The sequence below is a fragment of the Myodes glareolus genome, chromosome 3 (assembly GCF_982192425.1).
Source record: "Myodes glareolus chromosome 3, mMyoGla1.1, whole genome shotgun sequence".
NCBI lineage: Eukaryota > Metazoa > Chordata > Mammalia > Rodentia > Cricetidae > Myodes > Myodes glareolus.
Window position 1 is genome coordinate 123,230,379 of NC_142028.1, and position 25,960 is coordinate 123,256,338.

Consider the following 25,960-nt stretch of genomic DNA (forward strand, 5'->3'; position numbering starts at 1 on the left):
CAAAATGCCCTTAATTTTTGGTGTTCCTTTACATGTTTGCTGCGGTGATCTTTCTCTGGGATCTGACAAAGTGTGAGTGAATGTTGGGAGTCTATCACTGCCTGTGTGGTAGTGTATTGTGTTTATTGCACAGAAACATCCTGATGGACTGGGTTATTTTATCTGTGGATTGTCAAGAAGATGATTCTTTCCTAAACTGTACTAATTGTTGATAATAACGTTATCTTATACAGAATTTTTATGAATAACATTGATATAGGGAAATACTATGCAGCCTGGGCCTATCAGTTTCAGCTATGGAGCTTCATAGATTGTAGCTCAAATTAAATAGTAAGAAAAGAAATTGAGTTTCAGTAACCTAGCTAGTTTAAATTCTTATAACCTTAATGTTCAGAGAGGTTTTCAAGTTTTCAGAGTGCATCACAGTCGACAAAAAGCTTTGAATATAGCAAAGTTAGCTGAGATGTTTTTGTTAAATGGCTTTAGGATGAAAAACCCAAGGAGACAATCTAAAGTTTTAGAAAGACAATAGTTAAATGTGGAGCTCCTTAAGGTCAGAGTTCAAGAAGAAAATAGCACAATTATCATTGGCTGACATATTTCTTGCTAGGACTGGTTGATGACCAAAGGTGCTGATTAATTCCTTATAGATATTTATGTCCTAAATCCCCTAATAGAAAAAAAAATAAAATAAAAACATTGGTGAGTGGGTATGTTTCCTAAGATTTAAAGTACAGCTTATTGATTTTCTTTTCTTTTCTTTTCTTTTTGGAACTAGCTCTTGTAGACCTGGCTGGCCTTGAAATCACAGAGGTCCACCTGCCTCTGCCTACTGAGTGCTGGAATTAAAGGTGTATGGCACCACCAAGATTGCCCAACAATTTTTTTACATAAAGAGAAGTTTTGGTTTGTGATTCCTTTAAGATTCTCTATAAGATTGCCTTTCAAGATAAGTAATGAAGTAATTGGCATTCCTTTATAACTGAAAAATACAGCCTGTCAGTAAAAGACTTGACACAAACACCTTGCTTTTCCACAGGTTAATCTACAGCAAATTGTTTAGATATGAATGTGTGGGGGTTCTTGGTATAATATGTTATTCACCTGTAGAACATAACCTGTTTAATCATGTAAGAATGTAAGAAGTATAGAAAGCATGCTGCATTTTACTGTGTGTTTGGTATTTTTTGTAATCTCTCACTTAAAAAAAAAAACAGACTATAAACACATTCTAATTTCTATATTGCCTGAAAAACTTTGTTGGCTTATATATGTTGTAGGAAAAAAAGATATAATCTAAAACATAGGACGAACATGAGAGCAACAGAGAATAAAGAACAAAAAACCATGAAGAGAGTGTGTGTCTTTTCCTTACCCTTTCTGATTGAAAAATCCTGTATGTGCCAGTGCTATGGATTTTCCCCTTGATTCCCGTGCTGCCTTGAGCTTGTGCTTGTAGGCCATGATGTGTGCATATGTGGACATGTACACCAGAACACGTGTACACAAAAACAAACAAATACACACAGAGTTGTAAATAATTAGAAATATTATCACCCGTCAGCAGTGATTTCAGCCAAGACCTCCTTCATGAGTTTGTCAATTGTATATTTACAGTGGATAAGACCTGGTGGATAGGAAGCCTATAGATTTTTAACATCCTGATTATATCCTCTTAAATTTTTAGTATTATTTGCCCACAAAAGTTCAGCATTTGTACTAAAATTCCCAAATGATGGAATTGTCATTGTGTTTCTGTCATCAACTGCCATTAAACCTTCCAAGTCATTGCTTTATAGGAACTGTTTATTGTTGCATTTTATACTAGAATCTTCAAAATTTACAGAGCTCTAGATGTAATTCCTAACCATGTCATGCTTCCTTGGACAACTCAATTTTTCCTACATCTCAATGTTAACCACAAACAAGGGTTTACCTGACACTTTGACACTCAGATTAATCTTTCCCTAACTCCAGATTTTAAATGTAGAAATGGTGTGGGAGAATTGTTTGTATTCTGTCAATCACGATTTAAATAAACTCTGATTGACCAGGTAGGAAGTATAAGTGGGTCAACCATACAGGAAGTAGAGGTGGGGCAATGAAAACAGGAGAATTCTGGGAAGGAGGAAGCCCATTCTTCTGAGTCCTGCCCAGATCATGGAAGAAGCAAGATGTGACCTGTCTCGCTGAGAAAGATACCAAGCAATGTGGCTAACATAGATAATGATAATGGATTAATATAAGCTACAAGAGCTAATAAGAAGCCTGAGCTAATGGGGCAATCAATTTATATTTAATGCAGACTGTGTGATTTTCTTTGGGAAGTGTTGGCTGTGGAAAATGGGCAGGACAGAAATCTCAAGAACAGACTTTCATGTTACATATAAATTAAGTGATCCAATTACTAGCTCTCATTATTCAAGTTCTTCTTTATCCTACCAGATAATTTTAGCACTCTTAAATTAATTCTTAGACTGTCTCAATATTTCTAATCTGGTCATGGTACCAAACTTTCCTTTTTTCTATGTAGAATTTAGTGATGGTGAGAGGTTGAATGTATAGGGTTTACAATGTGACTCAGTGGATTAAAACACTTGTCTCCATTCAGACAACCTAAGTTTGACCCCTGAATCTTTCCTGGAGGTAAAAGAGAATCTACTAGATTCCCTCTGAACTCTATACATATGTGATGCCATATACAAGACCCCAAATATTTTAAAAAATTATGTTTTTATAGATATATACTATAATAAAGTTGCAATACATGGTAAAACAGAATACAGGAACTTCATGGCATGAAATACAACACTGTTAAAAATGACTGGACAATAATGTTTCTTGTATTTTCCAGTCCTTTTCTATAAAGCAATAAATCTTGTTATGAATTAAAGGTTCATAAATATTTGCTTCATTTCTACACTTTCACTATGTGTACACAAATTGAACACAGACTCATCCTTAAAGAAATTTTCATACAATGTATTTTTTATTCAAAATGGCATTTCCAAAATTCACTAGCTACACTAACAAGAGTTAATCTTAAACCCACATATGAAGACTGAATGACAGGATTATAGGAATTATGCTGGTTCCAATTAATGGCAAAGCCTAATTATTTTTTAAGCCACTTAGAAAAATACATATTTCCACTTAAATTTACACGGAGATTGTTTGACATTCTTACCAATAATGTATGTAAAATTATCTCATGTCTTTGCAATTTACCATTGTGAAGGATTAACATTTTTATATAATTTTTTACTTCATTTTTATCTTCTAAAAATTCCTTCTTGAATTTTTGCCAATAATTATAATGAATTTATGTCTGATTTTATAATGATTTATGAAATACTTATGGTAGTCCATCATCTTGTATCTTCCAGTTGTTATTTTACCACTTAATGCTGTGATCTGTTTTGACAAATAGGAATCTTAATTTTAATGCAGCTAAATGATCAGTCTCATTGACTGGATCTTGTTTAATACGGTACATCCTAAGCAAAATCATTAAAATATTCATGACATTTTGTAACATATTTAGAATTTTGCCTGTCCTATTTAATTTTTTAAATCTGGGATCAGCATTTACAAAGTTAGGTATATTTAAATGCTATTTAGTAAAATAAAATGAAAATAACATGTATGCAAAATGTGCAGTTATATGAACTTTGAAAAATTATAACAGTCTGATTTCTTTCATCATAGATATAAAGAGTATTTTAACTCATAGATATTTGATTTGTTTCCAGTGTGAAATTATGAGTAAAAACCCTCCAAAAAATTTATTTAGAACATATTATGAGCAGTCAATGTTGTATCAGTGTAGTTTTTTTCTGTCCTTTCCTGATTTTTTATTTTATTAATTTTATTCAGCTATACATTTTTTCTCTGCTCCCCTCCCTTTCTACCTTCTCCAATGGTCACAATTTACTCAGGAGACCTTGTCTTTTCCCACTCTCCATGTATATCTCTCTTAGGGACCTCATTGCTGTCTAGGCGCACTGGGATTGTGAATTTTTTGACTGGTTCTCTTTGTTTTATGTCTAAAAGCCACTCATGAGTGAGTACATATGATGTTTGTCTTTCTGAATCTCAGTTACCTCACTGAGTATGATGTTTCTAGATCCATCCACTTGTTTGCAAATCTCAAGATGCCATTATATTTTTCTGCTTAGTACTCCATTGTGTAAATGTACCATATTTTCCTTATCCATTCTTCTGTCAAGGGGCATTTAGGTTGTTTCCAGGTTCTGGATATGAAAAACAATGCTGCTATTAACATAGATGAGCAGCATCCTTTGGTTATATACCCAAAAGTGGTATTGCTGAGTCTTGGGGAAGGTTGTTTCATAATTTTCTGAGAAATCACCATACTGATATCCAAAGGTTCATATGATATGGTTATGCATATAAATTGACAACTACTTCTCTATAAATATCTATACCTATCTGCCTGCTGGATCTGCTCACTTCTCTTTTGTAATACCTACTATGCTACTATGACTAAATTTAGTAAATACATATATATATTATTTAGTAAATATATATACTATTTAGGGGCCAGAACAATAAATCATTGATTTTGAGTGTCTATATCTCTTTTAGAGGAGCATAGTTTAGTGCTCAGCATCTATATGCTAGCTCACAAACACCTGTAACTCTAATCTCAGGGGAACCAATGTCATCTTCTGGTGTCTAAAGATTCCTGAATGTACAAAGTACACATTAACTGTCAGAGGGAAATATATACTGAGACAACAAACAAATTAATCAATTAATTAAAAATAAATAAATGTTTATTTTCTTACTTTGATTTAATTACAGATCGATTTAATGGAAATGGTAGTGTGTGTGTGTATGTGTGTGTGTGTGTGTGTGTGTGTGTGTATGCGCACATGTGTAGCCCATACACTTGTTATAGTGCACTTGAGAAAGGAAATATTGCAGCAAATTTTGAAAGTTGGTTCTCTCCTCCTAACTTCTCAGTCATGACAGTGCAGTATTGGTGGTACAGTGGTGAGTATAGCTGCCCTTAACCTTCTGCTATGATTTGTATCCCAAAATAGCATGGTTTCAAAGTTTCTAGAAGATTCTTCTGTCTCCACCTCTTTTTTTATTTATAAAAGTTTATTAATTTATAAAAGTTTCAATTTACACCCCTCCTCTCAACACCCTCCCACTCCCCCCACTCCCTCTCCTCCTCCCTCTCCATCCCTAAGAGCAGTCAGGGTTTCCTGCCCTGTGGGAAGTTCAAGTTCCTCCCCCGTCCCTCCAGGTCCAGGAAGGTGAGCATCCAAACAGACTGGATCCCAAAAATACAGTATATGCAGAAAAAACATGTCCCAGTGTCATTGTCAATGGCTTTTTAGAAAGACCCCAAGCCAGTCACATTCAGAGAATCAGCCACATACAGAGAATCTGGTGGGATCACGTGCTCGTTCAGTCCCAGTCCAATTGGCCTTGGTGAACTCTCATTAGATCAACCCCCTTGTATCAGTGGGTGAACGCAGTCCTCACGGTCTTGCCTTTCTTGTTTATGTTCTCCTTCCTTCTGCTCCTCATTTAGACCTTGGGGGCTCAGTCCAGTGCTCCAATGTGGGTCTCTGTCTCAATCTCCATCCATGAACAGGTGAAGGTTCCCTCTGGTCTTGCCTTCTTTGCTCACGTTGTCTTTCCTTCTGCTTCTCGTTTGGACCTAGGGAGTTAAGTCCAGTGTTCCAATGTGGGTCTCTGTCTCTATCTCCATCCATAGCCAGATGAAGGTTCTATGGGGATATACAAAATATTCATCAGTATGGTTAAGGGCCAAGGCCGGTTCAGGCACTCTGTCCTATGTCCAGAGAACAATCTGGGGATCTCTCCTTGGACCTGGGATCCCCTTTATAATCAAATCTCTTGTAAGCCCTAAAATGACTCCCTTAGTTGAGATATATAATTCCCTGATCCCCTATCCCTCTTTCCTCCAAACCCCCATCCCAATCCCCGAGCTTTCCCCATTCCTCCCCTACTCCCTTCTCTCTAACCCTCTCCCCTTCCAAAAACCCCCCACCCACCCCAATACACCTGAAGTTGCATGGCACTCTTGTCTACTTCCAATCTCCAGGAGGATAACTACATGATTTTCTTCAGGTTCACCTTCTTATTTAACTTCTCTAGGATCACGAATAATAGGCTCAAAAACCTTTAATTATGGCTAGAATCCACTTATGAGTGACTACATAACATATTGCTCTTTTTGGGTCTGGCTTACCTCACTCAGTAAAGCGTTTTCTATGTCCATCCATTTGCATGCAAATTTCAAGATGTCATTGTTTTTTACCACTGAGTAAAACTCTAATGTATATATGTTTCACACCTTTTTTAACCATTCTTCTATTGAGGGCCACCTAGGTTGTTTCCAGGTTCTGGCTATTACAAATAGTGCTGCTATGAACATAGTTGAACAAATACTTTTGTGGTATGATAGGGCATCTCTTGGGTATATTCCCAAGAGTGAAATTGCTGGGTCTTGAGGGAGGTTGACTCCCAGTTTCCTGAGAAACTGCCACACTGATTTCCACAGTGGCTGCACAAGTTTGCATTCCCACCAACAATGGATGAGAGTTCCCCTCTCTCCACATCCTCTCCAGCATAGGCTATCATTGGTGTTTTTGACTTTAGCTAATCTGACAGGTGTAAAATGGTATCTCATAGTTGTTTTGATTTGCATTTCCCTGATAGCTAAGCATGACCTTAAGTGTCTTTTGGCCATTCGAAGTTCATGTGTTGTGAATTCTCTGTTCAGTTCAGTATCCCATTTTTTTAATTGGGTTAATTAGAGTTTTAGTGTCTAGTTCTTGAATTCTTTGTATATTTTGGAGATCAGACCTTTGTCTGATGAGGGGTTGGAGAAGATCTTCTCCCAGTCTGAAGGCAGCCTTTTTGTCTTACTGACAGTGTCCTTTGCTTTACAGAAGCTTCTCAGTTTCAGGAGGTCCCATTTATTCATTAATTCTCTTATTGTCTGTGCTACTGGGGTTCTACTGAGGAAGTGGTCTCCTGTGTCTATGTCTTGTAGACTACTTCCCACTTTCTCTTCTATCAGGTTCAAAGTGGTCAGATTAATGTTGAGGTCTTTAATCCATTTGGACTTGATTTTTGTGCATGGTGATAGATATGGATCTACTTTCCTTCTTCTACAGGTTGGCATCCAGTAATGCCAGCACCATTTGCTAAAGATGCTTTCCTTCTTCCATTGCATACCTTTAGCTCCCTTGTTGAAAATCAAGTGTTCATAGGTTTGTGGGTTAAAATCTGGGTCTTCTATTCGATTCCATAGGTCGACTTCTCTGTTCTTATGCCAGTACCAAGCTGTTTTCAATAGTGTAGCTCTGTAATAGAGATTGAATTCAGGGATGGTAATGCCTCCAGAAGTTCCTTTTTTGTATAACATTGTTTTGGCTATCCTTGATTTTTAGTTTTGCCATATAAACTTGATTATTTTTTTCTCAAGGTCTGTGTAGAAGTTTGATGGGATTTTGATGGGGATTGTATTGAATCTACAGATTGCTTTTGGTAGAATTGACATTTTTACTATGTTTATCCTCCCAATCCAGGAGCAGGGGAGGTCTTTCCATTTTCTGGTATCCTCCTCAATTTCTTTCTTCAAAGACTTAAAGTTCTTGTCAAATAGTTCTTTCACTTCCTTGGTTAGAGTAACCCCAAGATATTTTATGCTATTTGTGGCTATCGTGAAAGGTGATGTTTCTCTGATTTCCCTCTCTGCTTCTTTATCCTTTGTGTATAGGAGGGAAACCGATTTTTTGGAGTTGATCCTGTATCCTGCCACATTACTAAAGGTGTTTATCAGCTGTAGCAGTTCTTTGGTAGAGTTTTTGGGGTCGCTCATGTATACTATCATATCATCTGCAAATAATGAGAGTTTAGCTTCTTCTTTTCCAATTCAAATCCCCTTGATCCCCTTATGTTGTCTTATTGCTATTGCTAGAAATTCAAGCACTATATTGAAGAGGTATGGGGAGAGTGGACACCCTTGTCATGTTCCTTATTTCAATGGAATGACTTTGAGTTTCTCTCCATTCAGTTTCAGGCTAGCTGTCGGCTTCCTGTATATAGCTTTTATTATATTTAGGTATGATCCTTGTATCCCCAATCTCTTCAACACCTTTATCATAAAGGGATGTTGAATTTTGTCAAATGCTTTTTCAGCATCTAATGAAATGATCATATGGTTTTTTCTTTCAGTTTGTTTACATGATGGATTACATTGATAGATTTGTGTATGTTGAACCAGCCCTGCATCTCTGGGATGAAGGCTACTTGATCATAATGGATAATTTTTCTAATGTATTCTTGGATTTGGTTTGCAGGATTTTGTTGAGAATTTTTGCGTCAATGTTCACGAGTGAGATTGGTCTGTAATTCTCTTTCTTGGTTTTTTCTTTATGTGGTTTTGGTATCAGGGTAACTGTGGCTTCATAAAAAGAGTTTGGCAATGACTCTTCTGTGTCTATATTGTGAAATACCTTAAGGGGTATAGGTATCAGATCTTCTTGGAAGTTCTGCTAGAATTCTGCATTGAACCCATCTGGCCCTGGACTTTTTTTGGTCAGGAGGTTTTTGATAACAGCTTCTAATTCTTCGCGATTAAACGTCTATTTAGATTGTTCACCTGGTCTTGATTTAACTTTGGTAAATGGTATTTATCTAAAAACCAATCCATTTCTTGTACATTTTCCAACTTTGTGGCATATAAACTTTCGTAGTAAGATCTAATGATTCTCTGAATTTCCTCTGTGTCTGTTATTATGTCCCCTTTTTCTTTTCTGATCTTATTAATTTGAGTGTTCTCTCTCTCTGCCGTTTGAATAGTTTGGTTAGGGGTTTGTCAATCTTGTTGATTTTCTCCAAGAACCAGCATTTTGTTTCGTTGATTCTTTGGATTGTTTTCTGTATTTCTATTTTGTTGATTTCAGCCCTCAGTTTGATTATTTCCAGTCTTCCACTACTCCTGGGTGAGTCTGCTTCTTTTTTTCCAGAGCTTTCAGATGTGATGTTAAGTCTCCAATGTGTGCTTTCTCCGTTTTCTTTAATTGGGCACTTAGTGCTATGAACTTTCCTCTTAGCACTGCTTTCATTGTGTCCCATAGGTTTGATTATGTTGTGTCTTTATTTTCATTAAATTCAAGGAAGACTTTAATTTCTTTCTTTATTTCTTCCTTGACCCAGCGATGATTCAGGAGTTGACTGTTAAACTTCCATGCGTTTGTAGGCTTTCTGGTGTTCGAATTGTTATTGAATTCTAAATTTAATCCATGGTGATCTGACAAGACACAGGTGGTTACTAATATTTTTTTGTATCTGTGGAAGTTTGCTTTGTTACCGAGTATGTGATCAACTTTCAAGAAGGTTCCATGAGCTGCCGAGAAGAAGGTATATTCTTTCCTATTTGGATGGTATGTTCTATAGATATCTTTTAAGTCCATTTGATTCATTACCTCTAGTAATTCTCTTATTCCTCTGTTGAGTTTCTGTCTGATTGACCTGTCCATTGGTGAGAGAGGTCGATTGAAGTCTCCTACTATTAGTGTGTGTGGTTTGATGACTGCCTTGAGTTCTAAAAGTTTTTCTTTTACATAAGTGGGTGCTTTTATATTAGGGGCATAGATATTCAGGATTGAGACTTGCTCCTGATTAATTTTTCCTGGTATGAGTATAAAATGTCAGTCTCCATCTCTTCTGATTGATTTTAGTTTGAAGTCAGTTTTGTTAGATATTAGAATGGCCACACCCGCTTGTTTCTTCGGGCTTCTATCTCTTGTATTCAATTGGTGATGCTTGATTCTGTAGTCTCCGTTCGTTTACCTAGGTTTTCCATATCCAGCCGGTTCTCTGTGTTTTCTTCATTGCCTCCATTTCAGTTTTCAATTCTTGAACTGTTTCCTTTACCTGTTTGATTGTTTTTTCTTGGTTTTCCAGGGTATCATTCACGGAGTTACTCATTTCTTCAACTTTTTGTTATACTTCTCATCCATTTCTTTACTCATTTCTTCAAACTTTTTGTTATATTTCTCATCCAATTCTTTAAGGGAGTTCTTCATACCCTGTTTAAGGGACTCTATTGCTTTCATAATGGCACTTTTTTCCACTTCTTTTGGATTACGGTGTTCAAGTCCTTCTATTGTAGGGTTGTTGGGATCTGGTTTTTCGTGTTGTTTTTCAGATTGTTGGAGGAGGTCTTGCCTTGGCGTCTGCCCATCTCTTCCTTCAAATGCTCTCTATTGGATCTTCTGGTACCGGGTCAGGTTCCCTTGTTGGGCAGGGACTTCAATGACAGAAGGCCTACCTTCCTCAGGCAGGCTATTGAAACACAGGCACTCCCTCCTTCTGGGTTATGCCTATAGCCCAGGCCCAGTGCGCAAGGAAGCTGAGCGGGGAAATTTTATGGCCCCCCTCCGATAGCTGTCTGCTCGAAATCAGTGCCCTTTGCTGGTCAGGAATGTCACTGAGCTGACACTCGGCCCACCTGTCCTCAGGCAGGCTTTTAAAACACAGGAACTGCCTCCTGCAGGGATGTGCCTACAGCACAGGCCCAGTGTGCTAGACAGCTGAACTGAGGAAATTTTATGGCCCCTGGGGTAAGGGAGAAATATAGGAAGGTGTTCCTGGATGGAAGCTGGGATGGCAGGCGGGAGAGCTTAGCTAGCAGGGTGGATCCACCACTGCAGGGTGACTTGGAAGTCTAGGGGGTCGGGGAAAGTCTTAACTCTTCCCCGCCGGGCTCCTGCCAAGGGCCAGAAGCAAACTCACCTCTCTGATGGCTGTCTGCTAGACGTCAGTGCCCCTTGCTTGTCAGGAATGTCGCTGAGCTGACACAGGGCCCTCCTGTCCTCAGGCAGGCTTTTAAAACACCCACCTCTGATTTTTTCATAGGAGTGTTTTGATCACTAATATGTGCCACTGAGTCTGGTTCTATACTTTGTTTTCTAGATATCAATCTTAAGTAGTCAAGCTTGCAAGACAAATATTTTACCTGCTTAATCATCTCCGTAATATCCATTTTATCAATTTTAATAACCACATTAACCATATAGTACTAGTACTTTGTATTTTAAAGTGATCTTTATAGTAATTGATGATAATTAACTTATTTACATGTGCCTCTTTTTTAGCAAAATAACTATTCAAATTACTTGGTGCCATTTCTCTAGCTGAGTTACTTATTTAATTATCATTGAGCTAAAAGAATTGTTAATACCACAATAATGTTTCCCTATTAGAAATTTTATTGAAAATATTAAAAAATATATTTTTGTTAATTAAGTAGTTTTTCCCACACCTATCATAACCCACCTCTCCCTCAAGTTCAAAATGTCTTCCCCTATCCAATTTTCCTACCATTTCTTAAGAAAAGGTCAGGTCTCCTATGTATATCAAACAGTCATGGCATATCAGTTGCAGTAAGACTACATACTTCTATTTTATTGAGGATGGACAAGGAAATCCAGTAAGACGAAAGGGTCTCTAAAGCAGGTAACTGAGTTCGAGTGTCCCTGTTCCCACTGTTAGAAGTACTATAAGATTTTTTTGGTGTCCTCTGGTTCTCATAATTTTTCCTTCCCCTCTTCCGTAGTATTTCCTGAGGTTTGCCTAAGGTTTGTCTGTGCATCTTTGTGTATTTTTCCTTCAATTGCTGGGGGAACTCTCTCTGATGGCAATTGTGCTAGGAAACAATCTACAAGTATAGCAGAATAGCATTATAATTCATTTCATTGACCTTTTCTTCTCAGTAATGTTTTGTTCTAATGTTCAGGTCTACCATCAGGTTCCTGGCCCTCCAAGAACTGTCAGGACTAATCTCCCTTTCATTGTATGGGTCTCAAGTTAGACCAATCATTGGTTGGCATTTCCTTAATTTCTGAGCTACCTTTACCCTACCATATCTTGTAGGCATGGAAAGCTATATGTCAGTTTTTGACTGGGTTGGGGTCCCAGTTGCTCAACTGTAAATCTTGCCAGACAACAGGGGATGGCCCATTCAGTCTCCATTTTCCCCCTTGCTGAGAGTTTTAGCTAAGGTCACCTTGCAGATTCCTGAGATTTTCCAATGCACTGTGTTGGTAGCTCATTCTAGAGATGTCATTGATTCCAGTTTTCTTTCTTTTTTTTGAAAGTAATTTTATTAAATTATAAAAGTTTCCATTTACGTCCCTCTTCCCAACACCCTCCTACTCCCCCCACTCCCTCTCCTCCTCCCTCTTCGTCCCTAAGGGCAGTCAGGGTTTCCTGCCCTGTGGGAAGTTCAAGTTCCTCCCCAGACCCTCCAGGTCCAGGAAGGTGAGTATCCAAACAGACTGGATCCCCAAAATCCAGTATATGCAGAGGAAACAAGTCCCAGTGTCATTGTCAATGGCTTTTCAGAAAGACTCCGAGCCAGCCACATTCCGAGAATCCGGCCACATTCAGAGAATCTGGTTGGATCACGTGCTCGTTCAGTCCCAGTCCAACTGGCCTTGGTAAACTCTCATTAGATCTGTCCCCTTGTATCAGTGGGTGATAGCATCCCTCGCAGTCCTTATTTCCTCTTTCATTTTCTTCGTCCTTCTGCTCCTCATTTGGACCTTGGGGGGCTCAGTCCGGTGCTCCAATGTGGGTCTCCGTCTGTATCGCCATCCATCGCCAGATGAAGGATCTTGGATCTGGGATCCCATATTTAATCAAGTATGTATTCACTCATAAGTGGATTCTAACCATAATTAAAGGTCTTTGAGCCTATTATTCATGATCCTAGAGACGCTAAATAAGAAGATGAACCTGATGAGATTATTTAGCTATCCGCCAGGAGGTAGGAAATAAACAAGAGTCCCAGGTAACCTCGGATGCATGGGGGTGGGGGGTGGGAGGGTTGTTGGAAGGGGAGAGGGTTAGAGAGAAGGGAGTAGGGGAGGAATGGGGAAAGCTCGGTTGACCGGGATGGGGGGGATGGAGGAAGGATGAATATGGGATCAGGGAAGAATAGATTCCAGTTTTATTTAACAGTCCTCTGTCTCTCCATTTTCCACCAATTGACCCATCATACTCCAATGCCCCCCATCCAACCTTTCTTCCATCCACTTGCTATGTCTGTTCTATTTTCCATTCACAGGAAGTTTGTGTGAATTTCCGTGGGCTAGAAATTTCCTCCTATTATATGGGATAGGATATATACAGAATTTGTTTAAAATGGACTTTGTTATGAAATATCCTGCTTTCTCTGTCTCTGGTGATTAAAAGTTTTACTGGGTATAATATTATGAATTGACATCTGTGATGCCTTAGAGGCTGCAAGACATCTAAGTCCTTCTGGCTTGTAGAGTTTCCACTGAGATGTCAGGTATAATTCTTATATGTTTGCCTTTATATGTTACTTCATGTTTTTCCGTTGTGGATTTTAATATTATTTCTTAGTTCTGCATATTTAGTGTTTTGATTATTATTTGGTGCAAGTACTTTTTTTCTGATCCAATCTGATTGGTGCTCTATAAGCTTCTTTTACCTTTATAAGCATAACCTTCTTTAGGCTTGGGACATTTTCTTCTAAATTTTAATTAAATATATTTTTTGGATTACTGAGCTGAGAATTTTCCCCTTCTTCTATTCCTATTAGTCTTAGTTTTGGTCTTTTCGTGGTATCTCACATTTCCTGCTTTTTATTCTATTAGGAAGTTTTTTTTTTTTTGATCTGACATTTTCTTTGACCTATTTTTTCTACTTCTACTAGAAATTCTTTTTTCTTCCTTTCTTTGTTTTTCTTTTCCGCTTTTTTATAAGAATTTTTATTGCAATATTTTTTCATTTTGCATAGCTATCCCCATTCTCACACACTTCCCTCCTCCTGCTCTATTCCAATCATTAACCCAAACCACTCAATCACTCCTCAAAAAGGGTAAGGAGTCCCATGAGGAGTGAACAAAATGTAACACTGCACCTCCAGGCAAGACAAAGGCCCTCCAAGCTCCTCTTTTCAATCTCTTGACTTCTATTGGTGAGGCTTGCATCTGTAGTAGTTACTGCTTGATTACTCAGATTTTTCATTTCCTGAATTCACCCACTTTGTATTTTCTAGTTTCTATTTCTATTTCCACGTCTTGATTAGTTTCCTTGACTTGATTTTTCTTTTTTTTTGTTTTGTTTCCTTTGCATTCTTTATAGGATTTATTGATTTCCTATAATTTTTTGTATTTGCTTTTCTTCAAATACTTTAAGGGAATTTTTCATTTATTCTTTTTTTAAAAAATATATTTATTTTATTTATTATAAACCTATCTTTTTTCATTGTACATACCAAGTTCCCACTCCCTTCCCTCCTCCAATCCCTGCACATACCCTCCCACCCCACCCCCATTTAATCTACAGAGAAGGTAAGTCACATTGTTTGGGGAAGGTCCAAGGCCTTTCCTACTGTTTCTATTTAGGCTAAGTAAGGTATTCATCCAAAGAGAATAGGTCCCCAGGTACCCTCCCTCCTGCTGCAAAAAAAGTACATGCACTAGGGATAAATCCTGGTGCCACTCCAGTGACCTCTCAGTCTGCCACTAGCCTTGCAATTATCAGCCTCATGGAGAAAGAATAGTTTGGTTTTATGGTTGGTCCTTGTCAGTCCAGCTAGAGTTGGCAAGCTTCCATAAGCTCAGCTAGACTGTTTCAGTGGATGTACTCATCATGGTCTTGACTTCTTTGTTCATATTCTCATTCCTCCCCCTCTTCAACTGGACTTTGGGAGCTCAGTCCAGTGCTCCAATGTGGGTCTCTGCCTCTTTTTCCATTAGTTGCTAGATGAAGGTTCTGTGGTGATATTTAAGATATTTATCAGGGTAAGTCAAGAATGGGCTCCCTCTCCTTTATTGCTTAGGGTCTTAGCTGGAGGCATCCTTGCTGTAGGAATTGCTACAGCCTGTAGCCTTTAAGTTACCCTTCCACTTGGGCCTGGTCTCTTATACTATTTATCCCTGTGTAAAGCACACATCTGGCCTCTTTTCCGAAAGTGGGATTTGGTTGTTGTTCTCCACTCCAGCAGTGGATATTGATTTGTGTCTGTACCCCTAAATAAGTAACCCTCTATTATTCTCAATTCTGAACTAGTGTGGGATTTCATTTAAGTATCACTCTTCATCTGATGACCCACGTGGATTCAGATTCCACACCTACCAGGTGGATGGCCTAAAGCCCTAACTGGTTGATGGCTCAGAAAGTCTCCCAACTCTGCCACTTTGCTTGCTTTTACCTAAGTTGTATTTTGGGGGACCCCCACCACAGTGGTGCTAACTGCTTGCGGTTACTTGATAATTTCCCGAGCACACACAAGCCCCCGCCCTCATTGCTGTGTACCTGGCGTGGTTTCCTGGCATGGTTCCTTGCCACATGACGACTTGTGGAGCTTCCGGTTTGTGCTCCCTGCTCATAAATTCTTTGTTTCTTGTAAGTAATTGATTTAATTGTTTTTAATTTGTCAATTCTGTGTATGCAATTGATATAATTGCTTTTAATTTGTCAATCAAAGCATATTTCTTATTATTTAACCAGTACCAAGGTGAGAAACTAAAACAGCTCAGGACCATTCATTTTGCAACTGGTTGCATCGCTGCTAGTCTACAACAACGGCACCAGTTAGACAATAAAGATTAATACACCTAAAACAATTTACCAGATCTCATAACAGGTAATTAATAAATCAGTAAACTTGAAAGTTATACAATGGCAGATATTATATAAAAGATAATTACTTTTTGTATTTTTTGCTAATAATATTGTATATTACAAGGATTATATGGTTATGGTGATACATTCATTTATTGGATATTGGGACTCCGTTTTTTCCTTAATATTACATCATTAAGAAAGAATGTGGCACTTTTAGGAATGATATAGTCTTTACATTCTAAAAATGAACAACTAGTTGACAGTATTGATACCATCAAAAATCAAAAGTTACCTGAAAAATTAATACTATTGATAAGGATAACATTAATTTGACAGAAAAAATTGAATCCATATCTAAGAGTACTGAGAAATTATCTGAAAGAATTCATATTGTTGAATTTGACAATCAAAATTGTTAAAAAGTTATGATAGCCTAGCAAATAGAATATCTCCCCAGGATGGAAATCTGCACACTATCCAAATAATGTCCAAGGATGATGTGATATCTTTAAAGGAGAAACTTCAGACCTTGGAATCACCTGTGCAGAATGAGGACTGGAAGCTAGGTGCCTCAATGAAATCACTAGAAATATATATAGGCAAGGAGATTCAGTCTTTACAAAAGACAATATTAAAAGGATTTGAAATGCTTGAAATTATTGGAGGTGATAAACAGGGAATAAGGTACAAGGACAGGATTCATCATCACCAGTAGCTGTCATAGATGAGTTACCCAAGGTTTTAGCTTCCTTCCCTGTAATCTACTCTGACAAAGCATCAAGTTCTAAAGGCCCAAAAGGATCCAAAGAAGGTAGATGGATACCTATAGTAATGAATGATCTAAAATAAATTAAGCAAGCTGTTGTAACATATGGTTTGCACTCTATATATTTTAGGGAGATGATAAATACATGGGCTTCTAGCATATAGGTGACATCACATGACTGGCTTCAGCTTGTTTCAGCAGTACTGGATGATGGGCCAGAGTAGATGTTTAAATGTCATTTCTGAGAAGAAGCTAAAATTTTAGAACAACAGGGAAAATCAGAAGGACTTGAGACTAATTCTTGGTGAGGGCACTTATGCTGACCCACAGGTTCAAACTCTTTATGACGATGAATTCTTGTCCCAGCCTTAAATTTTTGGGACAGGATATAACAACCAGAAAATGAATTGAATCATATACCAGGGTTAAACAGGGCCAGAGACAACCCTTTACTGACTTTTTACTAAGTCTGTACAAATAGGACTAACAGATCCAGATTCTAGATGAGTATTTATTGAATCTCTGCCTTTTGAAAATGCCAACTTAGAATGCAGAAAGATACTTGGATCTTTAAATGTTAGATCAACACTTATGGATGAATAGATCCTGCATATTATGAACATTGAAACTATAATACAGAATCTGGGGTAGGAAAAGCAATTTCCTAATGAATGAGAAGACATCAAAATGCCAAATGTTTTAATTGTGGTAGAATAGGACATCTAAGAAGGGATTGTAGAGAAGGAATTCCTAGGAATAATATCTCCTCTGGGAATGACAAGAATAGGAGGACTTAGCCTTCAGGTATATGTAGAAGGTGTAGCAAAGGCTGACATTGGATGAATGAATGCAGATCAACAAAAGACTGAAAAGTTAGCCCAATACCATCAGGAAACTCCTGGAGGGGCCTCTCACAGACCACCAAGCTAAAAGTGGCCAATCATTCCTAGTCATTCTGGAGGACATGTCTCATCAGGAAAATTAAAAAATCCAGAACCTTCTATAAAAGACCATACTGTTCTAGATGATGGCATAAACACTGAGGATAAATAAAAAATTCCAATAGAAAATAGGGAACATATTCTGGCAGACTTCAATAAATGATCACAGACCAAAGCTAAGAGTGTGTATAAAAGGCATTGTAATTGTTACTTTGATAAAAAAAAAAACAGGTGTAGATGTAAGTATCATTACTCCAGAATCTTGGCATCCATGTTGGTCTATTTAAGAGACAGATGTTCAAATACTAGGAATAGGAGCCATATCTCAAGTTAAACAAAGCATGAGATGGTTTGACTGCATATTGCAAGAAGGTCAGAGAGGAAAGTTGAGGCCATATGTGGCTAATATTTCAGTAAATTTATGGGGCTGTGACCTGCTGCAACAATGAAGTACCCATATTAACATTCCTACAGTCCCATGAACTCATAATTCTGGGTAGGATATTATAAAGTACTATACACAATGGTCACTATCCTTTCAGGCTGTACAAGAACACAAAGCAACTACCAAACATTTGATGTACCAATAGCCCTACCTTTAAAATGGTTAACTGAGAAACCCATATGGGTTCAGTAATGGACTCTAGCTGAAGAAAAGCTGCAGACCTTCCTTAGAACAGCTGGTAAAAGAGCAACTAGATGCTCACCATATTGAAGAATCAACCAGCCCTTGGAATTCTCCTGTATTTTTTTATAAAAAAGAAATCTGGTAAATGGAGAATGGTGACAGATCTAAGAGCTGTCAATAAGGAAAACCTATGGGCCCTCTATAATTTGGAATTCCTCTGCCTTCTCTATGACCAAAAGGATGACTTCTTATATTTATTAATTTGAAAGTTTGTTTCTTTACTATATCTTTACAAGAAAAGGATAGAGAAAAATTTGCCTTCACAGTACCTACTTATAATTCTCAGCCTGCTAGGAGATATCAATGGACTGTCCTCCCAAAAGGAATGCTCAATAGCCCCAGCCTGTGTCAATACTTTGTAAGTCAGCCATTGGCTATAATACACAAGCAATTTCCTAAGTCCATAAGTTACCATGACATGGATGACATTTTGCTATCTGATTCAAATATGGATACTTTAAAAAGAATGTTTGAAGAAAAAAGAAAGTTTTGCCAAAATGAGAACTGCAAATGGCTCCTGAACAAATACAGAGAGAAGATTTAGTCAATTACCAAGGTTATAAAATATGTTAACAGAAAATTGAAACACAAAAGGCACAAATTAGGAGAAATTGGCTGGAGACTCTTAAGGATTTTCAAAGAAAATTATAAGACATTTCCAGTCTATGACTAGCTGTTGGGATAACACCTGATCTAATAATTCATTTAAACAAAACCTTAGATGGTGATAAAGACTTGAATAGTCCCAAAGACTTAACAGTTGAAGCAGGAAATAATTCTAGAAGATAATGCCTCCTCTCCCAAAAAAGTTTGTTAGGAGCATCATTTATGGGTTGATTATAATTGGTATAGTATTGGGAGTTGGGGGAGGAATTTTTTTAGACTCAAGGATCTCTTTTAAAAAAGGGAAAAATTGCTGGAATAATAGATTAATGTCAGCTTATTCACACTAATAATAATAGTAAGTAATAGAGTGAATATTTGTGAGCTATTATTTATAGGCAATTTACATTGGTATAGATTCTTGTATATTCATACAAACTTAAACTATATTGACTATGTTCCCATATTTTTCTTTAATAATTGTATATCTAGGAAAAGTTATTTTGTCATATTGCATGTATGCATGCTTCTAATTCTGCTTAAAACATTTTTGTATGCTGGTACAATTTAAGTATATTTTTATCATATTGAAATGTACATTTCTACTTCTAATCAAGATACTTATATATTGTTTATATTTTGAGTTGATTGCTCTCATTTGTTACACAGTTGTTTATTGTATAATATTCTTATATGAAGTCTTATTCTTTAAGTTATATAGGTATGAAGAATATTGTAGATCAATTGTCATCTATGTTTGTCATACTTATAGTTAGACTAATCAGGTTCTTTAGATACATATTTAAGTCATAGATATTTTTAGATATCTATTCTGCATAGATAGGTAATCTTCAACCACTTCAAAGAAATGTATGGCATTTAAATAACTTAGGGTTCTATTGAATTGAGACACAATTGCTCATGGCAGCACCAATCTATTCCTGAGGGAATGTTGAATACCAAAGACACTCCAATTGGAGTTTGTTTTCTCCTTGGCAAGACTTGTCTTTGGGCAAGGAACTCCCCATGCCTCAACCACTGACAAGCTACATGGTATCTGGAAATAGTTAAGCAGAACACAGGAAAAAGACCGTCAAATCTTGCCAAGACTGGGTAAGAAGGTTTTGCAGAATTTCCAGCCTCTGAAAATAGTCTGTAAATTATGCTAGGCATTAGTCAAAGTTGGTTGCTTCAATGTTGCAAATGAGACTTGATTGCACTTCCTGCTTACTCAAGGAATGCTATTTCCCTTCTCAGATCTTTGATTGAGTTGAAGACTAGATAGTTGTAGTTACTTTCCTCTCGTGCTTGGCCAAGTTATTTATTATACAAGGCTTAAACTCATTAGGATAGAATAATTATTTAAATATTTATTACATATTTCTTGCTTGATATATTGGTTATTATTGTATATAATTTATATAAAGCTTATAACAGTCTTATTTAAATAAAAGGGGGAGTTGCTGTAGGAATTCCTACAGCCAGTAGCCTTTAAGTTACACATGGGTGGGGCTCTTATACTATTTATCCCTCTGTAATGCTTGTGTCTGTCCTCTTTTGACTGTGGAATTTGGTTGCTGTTCTTTGTTTCAGCAGAAGATATAGATTTGTGAGTCTACCCCTAAATAAACCTGTATTATACTCAAGTCTGAGCTAATATGGGAGTTCTTTTAAGCATCCATCTTCACTTCCTTGTGGATTCCTGAGGGTTTCTCTAGAGCCAGGTTTCTTGCTAACCCCATAATAGTTCACTCAGTCAAGTTATCAGTTGCTGAATTAACATTCTATGTGTGTTGACTTTTAAGATAGTCATCAATCTGACTACAGGGCAAGTCAAGATCAGCCTTCTCTCCTCTACTGATTAGGGCCTTAGCTGGGTTTTTCTTTGTGGATTCTTGGGAATTTCTCTAGGGCCAGGATTCTCGCTAATCCAATGGCTCCCTAAATCAAGATATCTCTTTTCTTGCTCTAGACCACTTCCTAAATATATCCCCAGAGCACAGACACTGAGGACAACAATAAATAAATGGGACCTCTTAAAACTTAGAAGCTTCTATAAAACAAAGGACACAGTCAAAAAGACAAAATGTCAGCCTACTGAATGGATAAAGATCTTCACCAACCCCACATCAAGCAAAGGACTGATATCTAATATACATAAAGAACTCAAGAAATTAGACATCAAAATTTTAAATAACCCAATTTAAAAATGGGGTAGTGAACTGAACAGAGAATTCTCAACAGAAGAATCTCAAATGGTTGAAAGATCTTTAAGGGAATGCTCAACATCCTTAGCCATCAGGAAAATGCAAATCAAAACAACTCTGAGAAACTGTCTTATACCTGCCAGAATGGATAATATCAAAAACACCAATGATAGCTTATTCTGGAGAAGATGTGGAATAGGGCAAACACTCATGCATTGCTGGTGGGAATGCAAACTTGTACAACCACTTTGAAATAAGTATGACCGTTCCTCAGAAAATCGGGAATTAATCCACCTCAGGATTCAGCAATACCACTCTTGGACATACACCGAAAAGGTGCTCAATTACACTACAATGGCATTTGTTCAACTATATTCATAGTAGCATTATTTGTAATGGCCAAAACCTGGAAACAATGTAGATGCCCCTCAACCAAAGAATAGATAAAGAAAATGTTGGATAGTTACACATTAGAGTACTATTTACCAGTAAAAAACAATGACATCTTGAAATTTGTATGCAAATTGATGGAATTAAAAAACACTACATTGAATGAGGAAACCCAGAGCCAAAATGATGAACATGGTTTGTATCCACTGATAAGTGGATATTAACTATAAACAAAGAATATGGATCCTAGAGCTCATGATTCTAGAGAAGCTAAGTAATAAGGTGAACCTTAAGAAAAACACATGTAAACATACCTGGAAATTGGAAACAGACATGAATGCCTGGCAAAATTGGAAACATGGGGTGGTAGGGAGAAGTGAGGGTGGAAGGGGAAGAATAGGGGAGAAGGGTAGATGTGAGGAGGCCTTTAGGGAATGGGATAGTTAAAATGGAGGAAGGACCGAGATGAGAGCAAGGAAAGAGATATCTTGATTGAGGGAGCCATTGTAGGTTTAGCATTTCCTCTTTAAGAACCTCCATCACCATCAGCATGTTTTTAAGGTTATTTTCTTGTGCTTAAGCAACCTTGGAATATTCAAGTCTTGCTGTAGTTGGATAGTTGGACTATGGTCGTGCCATATTGCCCTTCCTTTTGTTGATTGTGTTCTTTCCCTGACTTTTAGGTGTCTAGATATGCAATGTTTTTTGATACAGGTGTTGATTCCTTCATTTGTCTTTGTTGGGTAGTTCTTTTGTTCCTTGTTTTTGGTTTTTTTTGGTTTTTTGTTTGTTTGTTTGTTTGTTTTTCTTTTTACTTCTGCTCTGGTATTCTAACCTAATTGGCTAAAGCATTGGTAACAAGTGAATCTCCAGGTAGAGTAAGGAGTCTCTAATCAGGTTTTTGGGCCTGCACAATCTCTTGAGTTTTGTGTTCCAAAGATGTCTTTGTGATTCCAAGTACTTCCGTGGTCTCTGAATTTCTGGGTACTATTGTTCTTTCTAAAATAATACCATGGTGGGATGTCCCGGACAGCTCAAGGAGCAGTTGCAAGTGGCAGCGCCAAGCGGCCAGGGAGTCAGGGTCCTCGGGCGAGCGACAGAGTCATGCGGCTGGATGCAGTGAACGGCAGCGTAAATGGACATAAGACTTAAAGAAGGGAGACAGACAAACATAGACAGAGACAGAAAACACGTGTGCACACGGCAAGAGATGTACAGAAAAAGGGGGAGCCAAGATGGCGAGGAGGTCAGAAGTGGCTGGAAGTGGGCGTGATTAGCTCTTAAAGTGCAAAGGAATAACAGGTACCTGGTTTGCCTCAGGGATTCCTAGTGCAGTGTTGCTTCCAGTATGAAAGACGTTTTCTTCTGAAGTTGTGGGTTGGGAAATGGAATGCAGGATAGGAGATACATGTGGGGGCTGTTGAGTTAGCTTTAGGGAGTATTATCACACAGTAAATAGTGTTTTAACTTGGAGCTCTAAGATCAGCTCTAGTAAGAATGCCTGAGTTGTGGGATGGAGTATAAAGTTTAGGGGAGGTAGAAGGTGTTGCTGTATATTAAAATATACTTTTAATTAAATAAAAATTGCATTATTGTTCCATTCCCTTTTCTTCCTGCAGCATCTGCCAGGTATCCTTCTTCTAACACTTTCTATGCACCCCAACCCTCAAGTTAATAGCCTCCTTTTCTTTTTCTCATTGTTACACATGCATATATGTAGATATGTATATGTATGTTCATACATACACACGTATGCATACATACATGCATATACACATATGTGTGTATACATACATGTCATCCTGTGTTTGCTTTTCTACCTAGATTTATTATGTATGATTTCAAAGATGAAGGTTGAACACTCTGTGTTAGATAACCAACTAGTTTTTTAATCAATCCCACATGTGAATTTTCATTTCTGTAATTATGTCTTTGGAATATTTCCTTTTATATCATTGGGCATTTTTGCTTGTTTGTTTGTTTGTGTATATATATATATATGTATGTATATATATATATATATATATATATACATATATATATAGTGAACCAATGAGATTATAGATTGAAGATTGCCTCTTCCAGATAACTCACTAGTCCTGAGCCCCTTCCAGCTGGTCTGAGGGTATCTGTCAGAAGTTCTCTGCGATTTGATTTCTTAGGAGTGAAGAGTCTACTAAATCTGGACAGTTTCAGTGATATCCTGAAGGTATTAATCTGCTAATTTTCTGAGGTTTTAGTAGATCATCTCATTTTATTTCTTTTTTAAAATCATTTTTAAAAAGACCAAATAAATACATCTAAGTAAAATAGCCTTCCCTAAAAGTCACAAGAAACAGATATAAACACATAAACACATTTGTTTGCTCAATTAGTAATTTCAAAAAGCGCAAAGCAGAAATCTTCCTAGACCTGGATGGAGCGGGAAGGACCTTGGACTTACCATGGGGCAGGGAACCCTGACTGCTCTTAGGACTGGAGTGTGAGGGGGAGGGGGGTGGGGGGAGGAGGAGGGAAATTGAAGGTGGAAATTTTTAATAAATAAATAAATAAGCACTAATCAGAAACCCACAATACATACACAAAACCTATAATTAATCAGTCTATAATCAATGAAGTAAAATAAAAGCAGTAGTGGCAATAAGACAACTGAAGGAGATCCAAGGGATACAATTTATAAAGAAATAAGTCAAAGTATAAACTTATAGATGCTATGGTACAATACATCAGTGATCCAAAAATTTTCACGAGGAAACTCCTACATCTCATAAACACTTCAACAAAATATCAGGATGAAAAATTAACTAACAAAATCAATAGCTTTCCTATATATAGTAACAAATGTACTGAGAAAAAAATCTTGGAAACAACATTTATAAATAACATTTATAGCCTCAAAAATGTTATTTTGTGGCAAAAGTAACCAAGTCAGTGAAAGACTTTTATGGAAAAAAACTTAAAACCTGCACAAGATATCAGAATATAGAAAAATCTCACAATTATGGACTGTTAAGATTAATATAGTAAGAATGGGAATCTTACCAAAAGCAGCCTACAGATCAGATGACATCTGCTTCAAAATTTCAACAGTTTTCTTCATAGATCTTGAAAGGACAATTTTCAGTTTTATATGGAAAAATAAAAAGCCCAATATTCCTAAAATAAACCTGAATAAACAAGACCTATTCGCAGTAACACAATCCCCAACTTCAAATTGTACTACAGAGCCATAGTAACAAAAGTTGCATTCTATTGTTGAATAGGTATTTAAGAAAATGACACTAAATCTTTTCTTAACTTGGGGTAATAAATATTTTTGTCTTTTAGATTTCTTCTGAAGATTACTGTTCTAAGTGGTATGTTCTATATCAAATGTTAGTCAGTTAGTTAGGCACATTTTCAAATTTCAAGTTATTTTTAAATATTTTTAAATTTTGGAATCATGATACAATTGGTTTTGTTTAAATATGAGTGCATCGTATATTTGTGGGATATTAAGTACTTTTTCAATTAAATTATTTTTGAGCATTTGTTGAAAATAATTACACTGAGATATGTAGATTCACTTCTGAATTTTAAAATTCTATAGTACCTGCTCATTTGTTTGTTTCTGTCCCCAAAATAAATACAGCAGAAATTCAAGTCTTAAAATTATATATGTTAATTATATATGGAAGGACCACTGCTACGGAATATTAGTTGAAGATGGGATACATTTGTTTATACTGTGAAACATTTGTCTAATGATTCAAGGATATGTTTATTCTTTTTTCTTCATTTGTTTAACTCTGTGAAGCTGTGTTATTTTCCCTGTCTAAAACACCTGATTGGCCTAATAAAAAGATGAAAGGCCAATAGCTAGGCAGAAGGAAGCATAGTTTCTTTGTCTATCTTAGAGTGTTTTTTTTTGTCTTTTTATATTTGTGTTTTGTTGTGAAAAAATCAAGTATGATTTGCATTGCACAACATCTTCACAAACTCAGAAGCTATAAATTTGTGCTGGGGTGAAGGAAGTGGTATTTTAATACATATATGTATATACATATATATATATACACACACACATACACGTGTGTGTTATACATACAAACAAAGACTTACTCTTCAATTTTTAATTCATATGTAATCATGGAGAACTTTAAAAAAAAGAAAGATCATTTCTAAGGTAGAGACTTATTCCATGTAGAAGACATTGGACAATTGAACTTAAAGAGAAAAAAATAAGCAAGACCCAAAATATATTTGTGTTACCAGAAAACATGATTTTATTGCTGTTAAAGGGTAACTGGTGTGCTTTACACCTTGCTTTTTGGCTTAAATTGTGATCCATTCTTACCACACTTTTCTATACACAGTATTTGATAGTAAAGTACGTATGTACAAATTTACTAATAAGTCATTAGACTCTCAGAAGTTATACTGAAATTGGAGAAAGTCATCCTACATGGAAATGCATTTATCTGAACTGTTATTCCATGGACAGATGGCAATTATGTGGATTATACATAAATATCTGAATGACAGGAGAAGTGGGCTGTGACAAATATATATATATATATATATATATATATATGTATATATATATACTCAACACATTCCCACTTCCTTCTTGCTTTAATACATGTCCTCTTTTTGATATTTTTAATCCCAATTCATGCTTATCAATCAGAAAATCATATTTTCT